This window comes from Oncorhynchus tshawytscha, linkage group LG24, assembly GCF_018296145.1.
Source record: "Oncorhynchus tshawytscha isolate Ot180627B linkage group LG24, Otsh_v2.0, whole genome shotgun sequence".
NCBI classification, from domain to species: domain Eukaryota; kingdom Metazoa; phylum Chordata; class Actinopteri; order Salmoniformes; family Salmonidae; genus Oncorhynchus; species Oncorhynchus tshawytscha.
The window spans coordinates 10,132,326-10,137,522 of NC_056452.1; the positions used below are offsets into that span (position 1 = coordinate 10,132,326).

The following is a 5,197-nucleotide window of genomic DNA, read 5'->3' on the forward strand; positions in this document are numbered from 1 at the left end:
TTTACATTGATCCCCCCCCCCCTTTGTTTTTACACTGCTGCTACTTACTGTTTATTATCTATGCATAGTTACTCTACCCCTACCTGTACAAATTACCTTGACTAACCTGTACCCCCGCACATTGACTTGGTACCGGTATCCCTTGTAAATAGCCTCGTTATTGTTATTTCATTGTGTTACTTTTCATGAAATGTTTTACTTTAGTTTATTTAGTAAATATTTTCTTAACTATTTTCTTAACTGCATTGTTGGTTAAGGGCTTATAAGTAAGCATTTCACGGTAAGGTCTACTACACCTGTTGTATTCGGAGCATGTGACAAATAACATTTGATTTGATTGTTTTTTTAAGCAGATTTGAGAATATGCGCATTAATATCTGCCGCAAATTGGATGGAAACCTACCTTATGTCTTGGAGTGTGCAGTTATGATTTTAGAATGCTGTACATTTCATTCAAGGTTTACAAAATGCCATCATCTAATTTCCCCATCACTTTCCCTATGCCTATCCACTATTTAAACTTACAGGCCGCAAATCAAGGAAGGACGTTCTGATCTCATTGAAGCTGGGTCGGAATGTCTTCCTGCCTATCTTGTAGACTGGTGTTGGGAGGACCACTGGTAGAAGTGTTAAAGCGATGTCACCTTGTGTTTCTGGAGAGAAGAATGTTTAGTGAATAACTTGATTGTTTCAGGTTAAAATAAATGAGAATCTGAGACACCACCAGCAGGGTCAATTAAAACTATACCTGCACTTCAAAGAGAAGATATTGGGCCTGCTTTTCTCTGGGCTAACGAAGCAAAGTTGTTTGAAAAGTGTCCTTGAAGACCGCGATCCAGTTATCAGTGAGTTTCCCCAAGTAGTTTGGGTTTAAAATGAGAAGTCTTGAGTAATCATTAGTAAAGCAGACAATAACTTTGTAAAAAAAAAACAATGTAAAAAATAATATTTTTAAGAAACAACATGCATTGACAAAAACAATAGGCAACTTAACATTTGCATACGTATCAACAAACATCAATGACATCACACTTGCTCAGATCCACATGTTCCCACCATATCCACATGCAATGCTGTTTCTAATGCCTGTGAGACTCAAAATTGTGTTATGGTGTAACCAGACAAACAATTACTTTTCCATCACTAGTTATGGCTAACACATAATTATTGAAGTCCACCTGATTTATTTGATGTCGTCGGCACAATGAGTCGATAATGAAGGGGCCTGTGCTTTTACTGGTTTACTCTCCTCTGGTTCCTTCTCACTCAAACACCCACAGCCACACACAGCCCCTGAGCGCCACCCCCTTCTATTACAATGGTTGGATTTTCAAATCCAAACAATGAGAGTTCTCAAAAAAACATTTGAGAGAACCATTCAAACCCTGTCGTACAATTTATTAGCATATATTGCAATAACAAACAGCCTCCTTTCCAGCCCAGTGTGGTCACAGCTCTCCCTGCACTGTGAGTCACGTGGGTAGCTTCAGCCAGGCTAGTTAATCACAGCAACCAGAATTAAATTCAAACACATCCTCTCGTTTATAAAAAGGTGGCTTTTACAGAATACTCACTGCATTGAACTTCAGGCTATAGTCGAGTCCTCCAACAGCAAGAGCGTTTCATGTTCCATCTCTTCCACTGCAAAAGAGAGGGTAAAAGGGTACCCAATCAATGCATTAAACTGAAAAATGAATGCATGTCTTCCACATTTAACCCAACCCCTCTGAATCAGAGAAGTGCGGGGGTCTGCCTTAATCAAATCCACGGCTCCTGGGGAGCAGTTGTTGTTTGGGTTTAATTGCCAAAGCTCAAGGGCAGAACGGCAGATTTTTCAACTTGCTGGCCTGGGGATTCGAATCAATTATCTTAACCGCTAGGCTTAACCACTAGGGGGGAGATCTTAAGGGATAGTTTCACTCACATTTCCAAATGAAATAATTTGACGGAAGGGTTGATAAGCTAGGTCAAATGGTTGCACAAAGGGGGTGGCAGTAGCTTTGAGATCAGAAAGGTAGGCTGATATTTGAACATCAGAACTGCCTGCAGGGAAATCTGTGCAGGAAATCTGCAGGGAGTGATCTGTCAGCCAGTTTACCAGCTACAATATCTCTGTATACTTCTGCTGTTGTGCCCTTGAGTAAGGCACTTTACCCGTAAGAGTCCAAATCAAATCAAAATCAAATCAAATCAAATTTTATTTGTCACATACACATGGTTAGCAGATGTTAATGCGAGTGTAGCGAAATGCTTGTGCTTCTAGTTCCGACAATGCAGTAATAACGAACAAGTAATCTAACTAACAATTCAAAAAAAACTACTGTCTTATACACAGTGTAAGGGGATAAGGAATATGTACATAAGGATATATGAATGAGTGATGGTACAGAGCATCATAGGCAAGATACAGTAGATGATATCGAGTACAGTATATACATATGAGATGAGTATGTAAACCAAGTGGCATAGTTAGTGGCTAGTGATACATGTATTACATAAGGATGCAGTCGATGATATAGAGTACAGTATCTACGTATGCATATGAGATGAATAATGTAGGGTAAGTAACATTATATAAGGTAGCATTGTTTAAAGTGGCTAGTGATATATTTACATCATTTCCCATCAATTCCCATGATTAAAGTGGCTGGAGTAGAGTCAGTGTCATTGACAGTGTGTTGGCAGTAGCCACTCAATGTTAGTGGTGTCTGTTTAACAGTCTGATGGCCTTGAGATAGAAGCTGTTTTTCAGTCTCTCGGTCCCAGCTTTGATGCACCTGTACTGACCTCGCCTTCTGGATGACAGCGGGGTGAACAGGCAGTGGCTCGGGTGGTTGATGTCCTTGATGATCTTTATGGCCTTCCTGTAGCATCGGGTGGTGTAGGTGTCCTGGAGGGCAGGTAGTTTGCCCCCGGTGATGCATTGTGCAGACCTCACTACCCTCTGGAGAGCCTTACGGTTGAGGGCGGTGCAGTTGCCATACCAGGCGGTGATACAGCCCGCCAGGATGCTCTCGATTGTGCATCTGTAGAAGTTTGTGAGTGCTTTTGGTGACAAGCTGAATTTCTTCAGCCTCCTGAGGTTGAAGAGGCGCTGCTGCGCCTTCCTCACGATGCTGTCTGTGTGAGTGGACCAATTCAGTTTGTCTGTGATGTGTATGCCGAGGAACTTAAAACTTGCTACCCTCTCCACTACTGTTCCATCGATGTGGATGGGGGTGTTCCCTCTGCTGTTTCCTGAAGTCCACAATCATCTCCTTAGTTTTGTTGACGTTGAGTGTGAGGTTATTTTCCTGACACCACACTCCGAGGGCCCTCACCTCCTCCCTGTAGGCCGTCTCGTCGTTGTTGGTAATCAAGCCTACCACTGTTGTGTCGTCCGCAAACTTGATGATTGAGTTGGAGGCGTGCATGGCCACGCAGTCGTGGGTGAACAGGGAGTACAGGAGAGGGCTCAGAACGCACCCTTGTGGGGCCCCAGTGTTGAGGATCAGCGGGGAGGAGATGTTGTTGCCTACCCTCACCACCTGGGGGCGGCCCGTCAGGAAGTCCAGTACCCAGTTGCACAGGGCGGGGTCGAGACCCAGGGTCTCGAGCTTGATGACGAGCTTGGAGGGTACTATGGTGTTGAATGCCGAGCTGTAGCGTTGAATGCCGAGCTGTAGTCCATGAGCTCCTCCCAGGCTGTGATGTGTGTGTTGTGTGTCAGGTTGGTCACTGTGACAGACATCTGTGCAAATTACCAATAAAACAAGTATGGTAAAATGTAGGCCAGACTATCTATGGTAGCTGTGCATTTAATGTATCTAGTCCCAAAGTGGCTGCATGGTTCTAAGAGTCTACAGTGAAGTTAAGTCTATCCATTAAGGCTGTACTTTTAGTTATCAATGACAATGTGGAAGGATGTTTTACACAGGGTCAATGAAAATCTGTGTTTTTTCACCCCCAAAGCTCTGTCCCAACTCTCAAAATGAAATGTCTACATTTGACTTACCATCAAACTTTGTAATGAAAGAGGCCAGGTTCCACTCATTCAGGGTATCTTTACAAAGCTGTCCATTCACTGGCCTTGACTCTGCATTTAAGAACAGAAATAAAGAAAGTTAGAAACATAGCTAGCTAGCTACACTAACTTGGCCACATTAAATTGAAGTTAAGCTAACGTTAGGTAGGTAACATTAGTTAACAGAAATTGTATCCATCCTCCTCAACTCCACAAGTCCTACTAAAGCCACTGTCAGAAACCATTGAAAAATAGTACAGTAACACTAGCTAACTCAATCACCATGCAAGCATGAGATAAGACTAGGTTGGACAATAGAACAAGTCCAAATTCATCCAAGGCTGAAAAATGGCAAAAGGACATTGGCTAAGCTAGCGCGAGCCCATAGCAAATTAATGGAAACAAACGTTCGCAGAGCCTTTTCTGAGTGATGCTTAGAATTCCATTTCCAGAATTTATATACAGTTGAAGTCAGACGTTTACATACACTTTACCCAAATACATTTAAACCCAGGTTTTCACAATTTTTGACAATTAATCAGAGTAAAAATTCCCTGTCTTAGGTCTGTTAGGATCACCACTTCAGAATAATATTAGAGAGAATGATTTATTTCAGCTTTTATTTCTTTCCTCACATTCCCAGTGGGTCAGAAGTTTATATACACTCAATTAGTATTTTGCAGCATTGCCTTTAAATGGTTTAACTTGGATCAAACGTTTTGGGTAGCCTTCCACAAGCTTCCCACAATAAATTGCACACGTTTTTTCAGTTCTGCCCAAAAAATTTATATGGGATTGAGGTCAGGGCTTTGTGATAGCCACTCCTTGGTCAGGTCAGGGCTTTGTGATGGACATACCTTGTCTTTGTTGTCCTTAAGCCATTTTGCCACAACTTTGGAAGTATGCTTGGGGTCATTGTCCATTTGGAAGACTGATGTTTTGAGATGTTGCTTCAATATATCCACATAATTACCCTACCTGATGATGCCATCTATTTTGTGAAGTGCACCAGTCCCTCCTTCAGCAAAGCACCCCCACAACATGACAATTGGAAAATGAAAAGTGGATTGGCGATGGCGTTCCGAATGCGGCGGTCGACATCACCGGCCTTCTAGCCGGTGACTATCCACTTTTCATTTTCGAGCCACTTTTCATTTTCCATTTGTTTTGTCTTTGTTTTACACACCTGGTTTC

General features: G+C 42.3%; 1 long non-coding RNA gene across 1 annotated transcript; it reads right to left on the reverse strand.

The window, feature by feature from the left end:
• Nucleotides 1–531: 531 nt before the first annotated feature.
• LOC112257112 lies at nt 532–4,573 on the reverse strand. The gene is made up of 3 exons (XR_002954512.1): nt 3,995–4,573; nt 1,575–1,641; nt 532–653 (listed from the first exon to the last, which is right to left on the reverse strand). It is a non-coding gene; the product is annotated as an uncharacterized LOC112257112 (long non-coding RNA).
• Between the last annotated feature and the right edge of the window lie 624 nt (nt 4,574–5,197).